The 15,824-nt window shown below is 45.0% G+C and overlaps 1 protein-coding gene across 1 annotated transcript in view; it reads left to right on the forward strand.

Annotated features, from left to right (window-relative positions):
• The window catches only part of WDR70 (WD repeat domain 70), a 1,287,307-nt gene that overhangs the window by 1,002,981 nt on the left and 268,502 nt on the right, over positions 1–15,824 (forward strand). The window lies entirely within an intron of this gene.

The following is a 15,824-nucleotide window of genomic DNA, read 5'->3' on the forward strand; positions in this document are numbered from 1 at the left end:
TCAAAAAGCTCTGCTGTAGAGCTGGTATGAGATGTACTGAAGCTTAATTTGTCTTCTCACAAAGTGCGAAGAGATCTGTCCCTTGTGAACTTTTCTGCTGTTACAGTTTCTGATGGAATTGTTTGTGATAAGGACCCCTGATATATCTTTGGCCCTACAGAGACTATGCAGATTTCTTATATTTTCAAAGTTATTGAATGTCCGATGAATTAGATGTGAAAACATTTTCCTCAATGCTCTCTGAGCTTGAATATCATACTATATTTGAAAGTGAGGATGTGTATATGAATTCTGCCAATTATGGTGAGATGTCTCATCACTATGCACACCATTACCTACAGAGAGCTAGGACTCTACATATATGTTTTAATTATTTTTTTTTTACACAATGGGAACATTGCCAGACTCCACTAACGAGAAGTTCAAAAACATATTTTAGACAATTTCACATATTTCTCTGTCATGATACTTCACATACTCTGTCTTATTATTTTAAATTAACACCTTCTAAAGTAAGGAAAAATATACTGACCCACACATCATTAATTTATTCAAATTCATTTGTTTCCTAACTAGCAGTTAAAGGCTATGAATATTGGAACAATACATTAGACTTAAAATGAGTTTGGGGTGCAAGAGGCTGGCAAGTACAGGGCATGGATAATTTATTTAAAGCATGTCTAATTCCATTATAGATTATTTTTCAGAATGGCACAGTGCAGCAGGCAGCTTGCCTAGGCCTAACAAACATTAAAGAAATACCTGTGCCCAGTATTCCCTCAATAGCACCTTTTGAAAATTAGCAACATTTAGTAAATTACACTGAAAAACAGTTCAATGGTATGGTACAGAATAGTACATTTAACTCTACACTTTCAGGTCTCAATTGGTGGTTTTTGTGGCCAGCGGACACGAATGGTTGTCATGTATGTTTTTTAAACTCCTCACAGAGTTTTAAAGCAAGTAGACTGGACCCTCATTATACTCAGTGACAGCACGCAGGGTGGTCACTACTTACAGCGTGGGAAAGGTATGTCAGCAGTGTTTTCAACATTCCACTTTATCAGCTGTAAAGGAATACCTCTCTCTCCTCTCTGATTACATGGATTTTCATGATTTCTTGTTAGGTTCTAGGTCACTATGTTCTCAAAGGTTCCTTTATGCCATCTATAATGAAATTTGGAAGCGTTCACAAATAGCAGCAGCTTGTTTAAGGCAAATAGATGAGGCTAATTTAGAAAAAGCATCGGCTGTTGTTGATAACCTAATGAATACACTGTCTACTCACATTTACACGTTAAATAACGTGTCTTCTGAAGTTGACATCGTATATCTGTTATGCGGTTGAGTTCGACATTACAGGTTCTAAAATTGAACCGCATATCCTTCAAGCATGCGAACACAGAATTATTCTTGCCTTCAAGGTTAATACATAAACAACTAATAATGGCAAAGAAAGACGCTATATAGAGCATATTTATTATAGAGAAATTAGAAAAGTTGCATTTCACAGCAGCCGAAACACCATCAGCAGTATGGCTAATACATAGTTATTTCACTGCCAATCTCTATACCTCAGTTTACATAATGCTTGATACATTTTCCAGTTGACAGATATGAAGCTTTAGGGGAGAGTTTTGTACACGAGGTGTGGTAATTACTCTTCACTTTCAGATGTGTGAGTGGGGGCTAAAGGAGGTTTTGCTTAGTGGAAACAAATGCAGAACTTCTCTAAACTACTCTGACTTGTAAGCAGGTGACGGTGCACAGAGCCTGTAATGCGTCAGTGGCTAATCTGGCATGTTACTTGAAGGGAGTACCAGTTTCATTGATTTCCCCAGTACTGTAGCCACTTTCAAATCGAAGTTACTTCATGGTGCATGATCAAGGCTGTTGTGGGATGAAAGCAGGTGACCCCTATGTGGTTTCTATTTCTCAAAGAATTACCTGCTATAATAACGTATTCTTTCCTCCCACAAATTAGGTTAAGGTAGCTAGCTTGTGACCTTCCATTCCTACCTTTAATGAAAATTCAACAACCTGGGCCAACTGAAAGCACTACTGTTTCAGAAAAAAGTGATGCTTACATCTGTCAGTGAAACCTTCAAATGGCAATTTGCAAGGTCATCCACTGAAATACAATAGCTGCTAAACACCAATTTTTCTCTACTTTTTGGTGAAGTTATGAGTCGCATCTTTAATGCGTCCAACACTGCAGATTTTGTGCAGTTCTTTACTGCATTTCGGACTGGGTTTGTCAGCACTTACCAGACTATTTTTGAGTGATTCCATCTTTTATACACTCTTTACTTTGAAGTGTATTTGGAGGCATGCTACTTGTGTTATTCCCAATTGGTCTTACTTTAATTCTAATTTTGTTGCTTCGCAATAGATGTCCTATCTTGAAGCCAAATTGTGATGGAACTACCACATGTCCAGCACTTTGGCATACATTATTTTAGAGGAACTAAATGGTGACTGGTCCTTGTCCTGTTTTTGGTGCTATTTCGCCTGTGCACTCAACATCTGTCTTTCAGCGCAATTAGTACAATCTACAAACATAAATCTGATGATGTCCCTGTTGACGGTTCATTTTCAGCACTGTCTTATGAGACTGCCATTGCTTCAGGATGCCTTTTATGAGCTGTTATATGTGGATATGGATGCTGCCGCTCCAGGATTCCTTACTTCTAACTCTCCTACTGCGGGTGCTGTACAGGGTGCTACTACCACGGCAACAGCTGTGAATACTGACCATGTTTGTTCCTTCGGTTTGCTCAGCTTGACTCTTGAGGTTCTGTCATCTGTGGAAGCGGTATCCATTTTGGGTTATGTTGACAATATGGATAACGTATTGGAAGGCTCCACTAACTTAAATTTGGTCCTTGTTTTTAGTAACTTGTTTTGGTTGATTGTATGTTTTAAAGTGGCTCATTTTTTACACAGTTTGATTTGCTTGTTAGAGTGAACATTTCATTTTTTATTCTTTTTATAATATGCGTTTTTAGAATCTGACTTTTCATGTCCAAAAGGAGGGTGTAGAGAGGCTCTATTGGACCTAAGTAGGTTCCCCATTTTTAATTTTGTTTATAATTTATATTTTACATGTTTTATCTGTAGTGCTTTATAGCACTGACCTTGTACACACTTAGCTTGCATGATATTATTCTAGGAATATATTGTACGAGTTGTTTGTTTCAGTTAGCCTTTTCTCAGCATATAACCAGTCCATTCTGTTCAAGGCTAGGAACAGAGTACGCAATATCCTAGTGCTTGCTTTGACAGTTCAGGAGACATCTTCTAACGTCTAGACATAGCATTGCATCAGAGCTGTGCTTCTAACACATTCTTGCTTTAATTATGTAAATGATGCACTGACCCTGAAAAAGCAGAAAGGCACTCCTGCTGCAACCGTCCTTGGATGAATGCTGAGTTCGACATGCAGCTCTGCTGGCGCTAATCTTCCAGCCTCCCGAAGGGATTGCTATTAAACTACAGGCCTACTCCCGATGCAGGTTCCTGGTATGGGGCTAAGGCTGAACCCTAAAATGAAAGGCAGAAGTTACACCCACTATGCTCTCAGTGTACTCTTAGTGTTATGTAAGAACACCTAGATATCATTTATCAGTGTTGATTTATTCATCGTCTTTGTCATATTCATAATCCTTGTTGCTTTGCTTTGTTTCATGTGCCTCATTATCGCTGCTCATTCTCTCTATGCAAGACTACAATTATTTCAATAAATGTATTGAAAATGAATCTCTTATCTCTCTTGTGTTTCGCCTGGGCATGCATGAGTAGTATAACATAAGGGTGAGATCTGTCTCCACGACTTCCTTGGGAGTCAGAGTGTCATGTTCTGATAGCGACTTCTAGTTGCAGATTCCTCATCCTAAATTTCTCCCATAATCAGTCTGGATCCAGAGATTTTTCATGAGTAGTACACCTGGGCGCCGTTAGGAGGCATCGGTCAGCTCCACTTCCATTGTCAGCGTCGTGCACGCTGGATATGACGTTGTAGGACCTATATAGGTGCCTCCACAATGCGCTGACGAAGTTAAGTAACTTTCTTTAGATAGCCATAATCATCGTCCACCCGGGTAAGGTTAGGGGTTCAGTACCCCACGTTTTGAAGTTCTGTCATCCTAATATGCAGTCCTGTTATCTTAGTAGGAACCATATCACACTCTAATATCATGACCTGCAGAACCTATAGCCATTGAACACAGCTTTACATTCCAGTTGAATACACTTTTAAAGTTACAATAACATTTTATTGATTGCCCTGCCTCTACAGTGTGCTTCATTTCAATTCGGACCTGTTGATTCTTATTCTCTGTAGTGATTTCTTGTGCCAAGCCATCCACATGGAAGAAAAGGCACCCTTGAAGTACCATGTGCTTCAACAATGTCTAGAAAGGCCAGTGGAAAGAACAGTTAATAATTTACTCTCCATATCTCTAAACCTCTGAAGATCCTACAGTTGCCATCAACACTGCTCAATACCTATTTTGCAATTTATCTAGACGTGGGGGGGGCTCTCAATCCTTTTCTGTTATAAGAGCTACTTATGTTCAATGAAAATTATATTGAGCTACAAAGAATATTACAGTGGTATAAGTTACCATGTCAGACGAGATTACATTAAATGCCACCTAATGCAAGAAAGCCAGCAGTGATCACCTCAGTGCATCGGGCAAGACTGCCTGCAGTAATGCAAAAATGCCTTTATCACTTTGAAATGCATGTACAGGGTTAATACATGACCGCCATAGCTGCAGTACCCCAGGATCAAGATACTTATTTTAGTAATAAGTGTCCCCAACCGCCATGATTTAACAATCCAATATCGGCTTGAAATATATTTTGGAAATCCAGCCATTTGTCTTCAAACATCCGCTAAGATTTTGAGTTCTGAAAATACACACATTTTTGTCTTGATTACACATTTTTCAATGTTGGGATACGTATATAAATTGAAACAAACAAAATCTTCTAATTTAGTAGTGTAACATCCATATAGTGCTTACTATCCCAGTGTGGGGCTGTAGGAAAGCAGCACTTTTCTGGAATGATACCCTCACTTTTTGCCATGTGTCAGTGTGTTTAGACTGTAGTACACTGGGATCCTGATAAACAGGACCCCAGTGTCCATGCTCTCTCCCCTAGATTTAGTTGTAAGGTAACTTTTACACCCCACAGTTGGCATATTGGTGCACCCAGGTAAGTCCCTAGAATATGGTACTTAGGTACTCGGGGCATTGGTCACCAGGGGTCCCCCAAGGGCTTCAGCATGTATTGTGCCACACATGAGCACCCATGCAAACTGTGACTGCAAGCCTGCTGTTGTAGACTGTGTGAAATGGTGCCAGCACCTTTCACTTCAGATAAATGTTTTGCCTTATATCATGGTCACTGCACTCTGACCCTGTAAGTCACCTCTAAGGTAGGCCCTTTAGCCCCAGGGCAGGGTGCATGGTTCAAAGTGTGAGGGTACCCCTGCATGAGGAGTGGTGCCCCTACAAACTCCAGCCTCCATTTCCTGGTCTTTGTAAGTGCAAGTAAGCCATCTTAAGGTATGTAGTGGACACTGGTCAACATGAGTGGTCCAACTACATAGTGGCTTCACCAAACATAGGCGTGTTTGGTTTCAAACATGTTGGAATCATGCAACTGTGCTGATTCCAGTGCTAGTTGCATGATACCATGTATTTTGGGAGTTACCTAGGGGATTCCCCCATGTTTGCCTGTACAGCTTTGCTGCAGACTCCAGACACTGTTCTGTCCTCCTGCTGCTGAACCTAACCCATGCAGGGGAAGGCAGAACAAAGGATTTCCTGTAGGACAGAGGTGTGACCACCTCTTCTTTGGAAATAGGTGTCTCTGGGCTGGGTGGGGGAGCCTCTGAGCGCCACCAGACTGCTTTGAAGGCCACATTTGGTGCCCTCCATGCATAAACTGGTTTGCACCAGTGCAGGAGCCCCGGGTTCCCACTCTGGTGCGAAACCACTCAAAGGATGGGAGTGACCCGCCCAGTTTCTCCCCTAGGGAGGTACACAGAGCTCCACCAGGCAGACACTTGATTCTTCCATCTTGGAAATAAGATGAGCAGAGCCCCCTGGGAGTATCTGACTGATTAGTCTACCTGGGTGACATTCCTGACCCCATCTGATAGGTGGGTCACTGTAGTAAGTGTCCAACCCCCTTCCTGGGTTACTTAAGGGCTCCAATAAGAGTGGGACCCTATATTCATGTTCAAGACTTCAGGAACTGTGTGCAAGTCTCCTTGGCAAGACACTTCTGCAACCTGGACACTGGAACCGCTACTGTTCTTCACTGGAACCAGAAGCAAGACTGTAACCAGTAGTAGGGCTCCTACCGCAACATTATTTCCAAGTTTTGCAAAGACTTCTGCAACTCCATGGCCGTGCATCATCCATAGTCACTGGGAATTAGGAAAGCAAAAAGGAATCTTCCTAAGAGTGAAGACGTCACTCCCCTGCATCTGCAGGCACCTCAACAACTACCACTGACTTGTGACTCCTGTTGTCCCACAGACTCTCCAAGGCTCTGCAACACAGGGGGTGGTTTGGGGCTCTCCAGAGTTCTTAGCTATCTTCCCTACAACTGGGAAGTTTGTGGTCCCTCGTGGGAGCTCCTTGGCTGGAAGCCCTGTGCGCACTGCATCTGCTTGTCGGTGCCAAGGCTTGTTGGTTCTTCAGAACGAAGGCCTCCTAGCTCCAAGAAGCCCTGACGTCTTCTCTACAACTCATGCAACATAGGCATTCCTCTCTGCTGTACTGCTGAGGCCTTCCTGACACACCCTGTGTCTGCTGCCAGTGTCCTGTGGGGTAGGGGGTGCAACGATTCCTTCTGGCACTCCTGCTTGCTGCGGGCTGGCCCTGACCTAGCTGCCAAGGTTGGGTCACCTTGACCTTGCTGATCCCCACAAATCCTGCAAACTCCATGCAACGCTTCTCTGCATTTGACAAGGCTTTCTGGTGGTCTTGCTGACTACTGACCCCTCTGCAATCTGACAACCAGCGTGGGACACTTGTAGACGGCTCCTGGGATCCTCCTGCATCGCCTGGACTCCACAGATGCATATCTTCATCCACCGTCCTTCAGGAAGTATCGTTGAGAAGGGTGGTCATTGCTCTCCTGCTCCATCTGAGCTCCTCTGGTCCCCTCCCTCCTTAGTTTCTCTTCCTCTGGAATCCATGCGTGGGTTCCACTGACCTTGTCCATGGGTCACAACAGCAGCTGGACAACCAAAATCCCCTTTGACTTCAGCAGGAGGTTCCTACTCAAATTCACCCCTATACACCTGGGCTCTCTGGTGTAGGTACTTTACTGTTCTGGGTATCTACGGGTGGGGCCGCTATCAAACCTCCCTTGTCCAAATGGGTTTTCTTAGGGTCCATTGGGAAGGGTCCTAAAACATGAAAACTTCAACAGTGACTTCCCCATGTTAGCCTATGGACATTGACCAGAGATTTCTACTCTGCACATGGGCGCTTGGGGAATCCTACCTACTTAGCTTTGGGGTTTTAGTACTTTCCCAGTCCTAAGGGTCCTTGGGGGGTAGTGTGGGTTGGGAGTGATTTTCTCATTCCATTTTTTTAGTGTATGGTTTGCCCATAGGGGCCCATGTTATTTTGTGCCTTTACACCTTTTAGTAAGTGTATTGTTGTATAACCATATCCGGTTAGAACCTATACCAAAGTTAGTTCTAAAGTGTGTGTTATAATATTAAATATTGTTTTAACACTAGTGTGGTTCTTTCCTGTGTATACTTCACTGACTTACCTGTGTGGTATTAGCAACAGCTTTACACCCTTCTGAATAAGCCTTACCTGCTCTCCACATCTACCCCTAAGAGAGCTCTGGTTATCTAGAGCCACCTACACTATCACTAAGGGTTGCCTGGACTCAGTACAGGGTGCCTCACCTATGTATGTATGTACTGAGAGAGCCTCCAACAGGGATACTGAAGCGCTAGCATTTGTTTTGATCCTATGTGTGGGAAGTGTTTCCATGATTAATGAGATGACCATTGAGGTGCGGTTATGGTGTTCTGGAATGCATTGGGTCCCTATATGCTATTTCCTATTGTCACAGTCCACGTAGCTTTACTGGGGTGTCCCTTCTGAGAAATTCTGTTAAGTTTATGCTCCTGAGCAGGCATATGTTGGAGGGAGAAATTTCACTGTAGTAGGGTGGGCTGCACACACAAGAGCTGCATACAAGTAGCTGGAGAGCAACTCGTTGGAGAAGCCTAATTTGGATCCATAGTTGCTGGTTTTGTCTTCCAACAGCTTGTTGCTGTCCCCTTACAAATAAACTGCATTTACATCCTAACTTGGCACTAAAATGTTTGTGCTGAATGGCCCCTCAGCAGCAGACATACTTAAATGATCTTCTTTTTATTAATAGCCTCAATGCTAATGAAGAAAACAGATGTATTCCTTTGAAGCAACATGCAGTGCTTCATCATGGATTCAACAGTCTACTGACTGGCTGTATTTGTTTTTTTTTAATTTACCTTTCGTAACCTCAGCCAACCATCTTTATCTCATCCAGTACTCTGTTTCCCCATTGGAAACTTATCACATCTGTTCTTTAGTTAGTCTCATTGACTTGTCATAGCTAAATGCTCTCATACAACACGTTTTCACATATTCTACCACAAATGTATTGTTCTGTAATTTTAATCTCAAGCATGCAATTCAAGCTGTATATCTTTCATTGTTCCACCCAGGAATGCTTTGTTTCAGTGCCCAGTCACATTCAAGAATCTCGTGTTAATTTCTGAATACGTTCATATACAGGCTCCATTTTTGAAGCATAAGTGATGTTCCATTGCTTTTCCCCTGTGCATACTCAGAAGGACAGCTCCTAACCTGTCGTAGTATAGCACCAGCAAACATTATGTTGAAGAGCACCTATTCCGAACTGCAGATGCATTCTACACCATTACTGTACAACAACTTTAGCACAACAGGCCATTTTGGGGGCTTGTTAGAAACAATTTACACTGCTAGATGTCATCCTTTATCTTAATGAGATTTCATTGAATCTTTCCTATTTTCATAAATGAGGACCGAACAGTACTTGAGCTTCTTTTATGTAATAAGGAGACTTTTTTTTATGTCTCCACCAGAATTCCTTTTTGGCTAATGTTAGCTTCCAACAAACAGTAGCAAAGACAATAGGTCTGACGCTGACTGCCTGTCTGTTTGGCTTTATCTGATAGAGACTTCTGGTTTCAGATTCCTTCACTTACAATTACTCCCAGGCATCAGTCTTGATCTGGAGATATTTCTTCGAGCAGTACCCCGTTAGGTGGTGTCTGTCGACTCAAGATTTCTCGTTGGCATCGTGGTTCCTGGATATGACGTCATAGGTATATAGCCGCCACCCCTGCGCACTGACATCAGTTCTTTTCTTTCCGTTCCAGTCTATGCACAGGTAACGGCTTAAAACCCTAGAACTTCTGTCACCGCATGATGTCAGTGACTGATCCGCACCTGGTGTGTCTGTGGGACTTGGAGTGCAACCACGGCCCAATGTTGTGCTCTGACTGCTGGCCTGGTCCCTGAAGGATTTGAGGGAGTGGCCCCTAAAGCTACTCACCGCCTGGCGTCCAGCTCTGCATTGCTTCTGGCCTCGGTCAAGAGGAAGGTCCTGAGACTACTCGTGGAGCCATCACCACTGCTCCTCGTCCCTTTCGAAATCGTCGGGACATTCGGGTAAGCACAAGAAGAAGTTGAAGTAGCACACGTGGACGATGGAACGCGGGAGAAGGAGTGTTCTCGTTCTAGGCCTTCATCTTCAGAGCCTGTTTTTGGTCAGCTCCGCACCTCCCCCAGTTTCCGGGAAGCGGAGCCACCCCTTCCTATTCAAAGGAATTTTACGAGGCCATGAGCCTCATCTTTGCGCAGTCTCACCCTATCTGGGAGCCTTTGGCCCCCACAGGGTTGGAAGGGGCCCCTTTGTATTCTGTGCTGGCGGCTTCAGCCTCATCTCTGAAGGACACCAAGGAATCCACTTCTGGATCCGAACCAGTGTCAGTCGTACCATTGTGACCTTCCCTGATGACGGTTCTACCATCAATGCTTCTGACGTTGTCAGGGCCTGCGGGTGTCGTCGATCCTATATTCATTACGAACTCCGAAACAGTGCCGGAGTGGTGTCGCTCGATGCTGATTCAGACATCGCCAGGGGCTTTGCTCCCTAGATTGGATACTGAACCTTATACGTACGGGTTGCGAGTTCGGTGAGAGTATGGCGGGGTTGCTGGACCCTTTATAATTCCAGCTTGAAAACCCTAAAACCCTAAGGACTAGGTTCAGGAACTGCTTGAAGCCAGTGATCTAGAAACCTCCCCTGATGCTGGTATGGTTTCTTCACCTTCCTTGGCTATGGAGGAGGGGGGTGCTTACTCCACGGTGCTGCAAAGAGCAGCCGAGCTCTTGGGCCTCGAGCTGTCTTTGGTGGCTGTCAGGACCAACCTTCTGACTGAGGAACTTCAGCCTGGGGCTTCCACATCAGAACCCCTTTTGCCCTTCAATGAAGCCCTCGCAGATGGTACTGCTGGGGACCTGATCCAAATCCAGCACAGGGGCTCCTGTTAATACGACAATAGCCCGTCTCCATAGGCCTGCGCCTAATGACCCATCTTTCCTGACAACACTTCTACCCCCAAGAGCTTGCTCATCCAAGCCTCAAGGTCTCTTCGCGCGTTCCCTACTCCGCCAGATAGGGAATCCAAGAGGCTGGACCACCTTGGTAAGAAGCTGTTTTCTTACTTCAGGCAGCATTGCGGTCCATGAACACGGCATGCCTTTTGTGCCCCTACACCCGTACTTTATGGGACATGGTCGCACAAGTGCTGGCACGGGTCTTGGAGAAGGCCCGGGCCATTCTCTCCTCCAGGCTGTTGCTGATGGGAGAGGAGAAGCCAAGTTCGCAATGAGACGTGTGTTGGATACGACTGACTCTCTGGCAAGATCTGTTGCTTAGACGATGGCCTTGAGTCGTCACGCCTGGTTAAGAACATCAGACTTTTCAGGGGATATCCAATTTACTTTGATGTACATGTCCTTTTATGGCAACGGTCTCTTCAGGGACAAAGTTGACTCTGCGCTGGAGCTCTTTAAGGAGTCCCAGGCTATGGCCGGTTCCCTTGGCTTCACTGCTGCCACTTGCCCCCCCTCAGTCTCCTTTCCGCCCCTTTTATGGCTACAAAAGGGGTGCCCAACCATGTCCGTTCCCTGCCAACGCCAACCACCGTGTTGCGCATGCTGCTCAGCCTCTGGATGGCAGAGGATGTGGGATCCAGGGAGCCAGCAGTCTAATCAGTCCCTCAACCCAAACCCCCCCCCCCCCCCCCCCCCAAAAAAAAAAAAAAGCAGCAACCATACCTTCCTATTCTGACACTTCCCCACCAGGGAAGTAAGAGAAAGAATCACGTAGTTTTGTTGCAGCAGGTAAATACAAAGGCGGTAGGTAGAAAACTGTAGGAAAAGAAGTTACGTTGGATCACCAGAATAGAATGCTTATATTTCTGGCATGAGTTTAAAAATTACTGTAGATTTGTAATACAATTTCTCCTTTAATCCTTTTCCAGAGTACAAGAAAGTCTTTACATCCGGCTGGACAGCGCAGCTATTTGGAAAAGTATTGTTACCAGTTCCTTAAAATTTACATGGATTGTGCTTCGGCTCCGCACAGAGTATTACCCGTTCACCTCTTGCTGTTGGACGCTTGATCGTTCCGTCTTCCAGGAAGTGGTTCTATTAGAACCATTAGCCTATTTTACATCTAAAAAGTTTGTCACATTCAATTCTTTCACTTCTGTAGGCATGCAATACAAAAAAGCAATCCCTTAATGTTACTTTTTCCCCCAGTACGGGCGAAGCTAATAGGAAAGGTTATAATGAAATAAACATTTGTTCACTGAGTACTCATGAGGTATCACTTACTGAATTTACATAAACAGAGTGATGGGAGTTGTATAACCCGGTGTAGGAAGTTGGCTCTGTATATACTATCTCAAAGTAAGAGATAGTGTGCACAGAGTCCAAGGGTTACCCTTAGAGGTAAGATAGTGGCAAAATTAGATAATTCTAATGCTCTATTTTGTGGTAGTGTGGTCGAGCGGTAGGCTTATCAGAGGGTAGTGATAAGCATTTGTTGTACACACACAGGCAATAAATGAGGAACACACACTCAGACTTAACTCCAGGCCAATAGTTTTTATATAGAAAAACAGCTTTTCTTAATTTATTTTTAGAACCACAAGTTCAAGATTTGAAGTAAATACATAAAATGCAAGGTATTCCACACAGGTAAGTTAGGAACTTTGAATCCGAGCAATAGCATACACAGTTTTAGTAAAAATTGCAATAAGCTATTTTAAAAGTGGACACAGTGTTAAAATCAACAGTTCCTGGGGGAGGTAAGTAATGGTTAGTTTTCAGGTAAGTAAGGCACTTACAAGTTCAAGTTCTTGGGCGTAGGCAGCCCACCTGTGGGGGTTCAAGGCAACCCCAAAGTTACCACACCAGCAGCATAGGGCCGGTCAGGTGCAGAGGTCAAAGAGGAGCCCAAAATACATAGGCGCCTATGAAGAACAGGGGTGCTTCGGTTCCAGTCTGCCAGCAGGTAAGTACCCGCGTCCTCGGAGGGCGGACCAGGAGGGTTTTGTAGAGCACTGGGGGGGACACATGTAGGCACACAAAACACACCCTCAGCGGCACAGGGGCGGCTGGGTGCAGTGTGCAAAGCAGGCATTGGGTTTTGTATAGGATTCAATGGAGGGACCCAGAGGTCACTCTTAACGGTGCAGGCAGGGCACAGGGGGACTTCTCGGGCCAGCCACCGACTGGGCTAGGCAGAGGGTCGCCTGGTGGTCACTCCTGCAGTGAAGTTCGGTTCCTTCTGGTCCTGGGGGCTGCGGGTGCAGTGCTTGGTCCAGGTGTCTGGTTCCTTGTTACAGGCAGTCGCGGTAGTGTAGTGAAGTTTCACGCTTCCGGCAGGAAGAGCGAGGTCTTTAGAAGTTGCAAGAAAGTTGCAAAAGTTGTTTCTATTGTTGAGCAGAGTCACTGCTCACCGGAGTTTCTTGGTCCTTTGTTTCAGGGCAGTCCTTTGAGGCTTCAGAGGTCGCTGGTCCCTGTCGGATGCGTCGCTGTTGCAGTTTTCTTCGAGACAGGCCGGTAGGGCTGGGGCCAAAGCAGTTGTTGTCTCCATCGTCTCTGCAGGGCTTTCAGGTCAGCAGTCCTTCTTCTTGGTTCAGGTTGCAGGAATCTGATTTCCTGGGATCTGGGGTGGCCCTAAATACTAAATTTAGGGGGGTGTTTAGGTCTTGGGGGCAGTAGCCAATGGCTACTGTCCTGGAGGGTGGCTACACCCTCTTTGTGCCTCCTCCCTGAGGGGAGGGAGGCACATTCTTAATCCTATTGGGGGAATCCTCCAAACTCAAGATGGAGGATTTCTAAATGCAGAGGTCACCTCAGCTCAGGACACCTTAGGGGCTGTCCTGACTGGTGGGTGACTCCTCCTTGTTTTTCTCATTATCTCCTCCAGCCTTGCCACCAAAAGTGGGGACAGTGGCCGGAGGGGCGGGCATGTCCACTAGTTGGGATGCCCTAGGGTGCTGTAACAAAAGGCATGAGCCTTTGAGGCTCACCACCAGGTGTTACAGTTCCTGCAGGGGGAGGTGAGAAGCACCTCCACCCAGTACAGGCTTTGTTCCTGGCCACAGAGTGACAATGGCACTCTCCCCATGTGGCCAGCAACTCGTCTGGTTGTGGCAGGCTGGCAGAAACTGGTCAGCCTAGCACTAGGAGTCGGACTGGTATTCAGGGGGCATCTCTAAGATGCCCTCTGCGTGCATTTTACAATAAATCCTACACTGGAATTAGTGTGCATTTATTGTGCTTAGAAGGTTGATACCAAACTTCCCAGATTTCAGTGTAGCCATTATGGAACAGTGGAGTTCGTGTTTGACAAACTCCCAGACGATATACTCTTTATGGCTACCCTGCACTTACAATGTCTAAGGTTTTGCTTAGACACTATAGGGCATAGTGCTCGTGCACATATGCCCTCACCTGTGGTATAGTGCACCATGCCTTAGGGCTGTAAGGCCTGCAAGAGGGGTGTCTTACCTATGCCACAGGCAGTGAGAGGTGGACATGCCACTCTGAGGGGAGTACCATGTCGACTTAGTCATTTTCTCCCCATCAGCACACACAAGCTGTGAGGCAGTGTGCATGTGCTGAGTGAGGGGTCCCCAGGGTGGCATCAGCAAAATGCATAAAGTCAGGGGGTAACCATGTCAAGGAGGCATTTCCTTACACCTGGTTTGATCTAAAATGGGATTTTGGATGTCTGGGTATATGAGTGGTTTATCAGTGGTGTATTGGTGAAGTGGTGTGTGTGTTTCAACCAGCCAACCAACAGTGGTGAAATTGCTTGGACTTTAAAAGAAGATTGTGCTACAGTGTATTCTGAAACTTAGATTTGTATAAAATCAAATGAAGCAGCATGCACAGCAGTGTCTACCAACATTTGTCATCCTTGATGCTGTGGCCTCAGCATTTGCAGTCTATGGAAAAGGATCTATAACAGTTTTTAAAATGCCTTAAATTACTCATTTTAACATGTTAATATTTTCTGCAGAAAAGGAAAGATGGACGCTGTTCCTTGGGTCTTGAAAACCAATGGTTTCGCCTTTAACCAAGAGAAGAGTACTATTCAAGAACTTTTGCTTTTGCAAAACAAACTCTCCCTCTCTCTCTCTCTCTCTATATATATATATATATATATATATATATATATACATATATATATATATATATATATATAATATATATATAATATATGTATACAAAATACATCCTTAGAGGGGAATGTTGCATCATTCAAGTTACTTGTGTGAAGTGGCTCCAAGGGGAGTGTACATTAGATAGGTAGGAACTAAGTTCAAATCCCATTGGAGTAATATGAATGAGGAAAGAGATGGGTAAGGCCCTTAAGAAATCATCCAATAATGGGAGATTGGTCAGGCAATCCGATGAAAGCCAATATGGCAGATAAATAACCCTTTAGGGTACCCAGAGCAGAGCAAAGAAAGAAGAAACAAAAGAACCTCAGAAAGAGTGGCAGAGGGGGGGTTGGGGAGTTGGGGGGGGGGTCAACAGACTTCCCTGCACACCATGCCACAATTTTGTTCCAATAGTCATATACCGTTTTGGTGAAGGGATGCCTAGCTGCCAAGATAACGTTATAGACTTTGGGCGGAAGGTCAAAAGCTATCAACTGTCGCCACTCAATCTCGAAGCACGAAGGCAGAGACTGGACAGGGTGGAGAACCATCCCCTACTGCTGCGACAGAAGATCCTCCCAATGAGGCAGTCTGATGGGAGGATAGATGGCCATATTCAGTAGCTCAGGATTCCATACTCTTCTCACCCAGTCTGGAACCACAATAATGACTTGGGCCTGGTTGTTCTTGATCTTCTTGAGAACTCTGGGCAGAAGTAGTATTGGTGGAAAGGCAGAAAGGAGGCCGGAGTCCCTTAAGACAGAAAGTGACGCCGAGTGACTGCCACCTTTGAAACTCCAAAGTGCATAACAGCTGACATTGCACATTCTCTGCGGAGGCGAACAGATCTGACCAAGACTCTTCCCACTGCTGAAGAGACCTTGCACCACATACGGATCGAGACGTCATTTGTGACCGACCAGGCATCAACAGCTGAATTAATCCGCTCTGATGCTCAGAGAGCCTGCCAGATGTTGAACCACCAAGGATA

This window comes from Pleurodeles waltl, chromosome 1_1 (genome assembly GCF_031143425.1).
Source record: "Pleurodeles waltl isolate 20211129_DDA chromosome 1_1, aPleWal1.hap1.20221129, whole genome shotgun sequence".
Taxonomy (NCBI): domain Eukaryota; kingdom Metazoa; phylum Chordata; class Amphibia; order Caudata; family Salamandridae; genus Pleurodeles; species Pleurodeles waltl.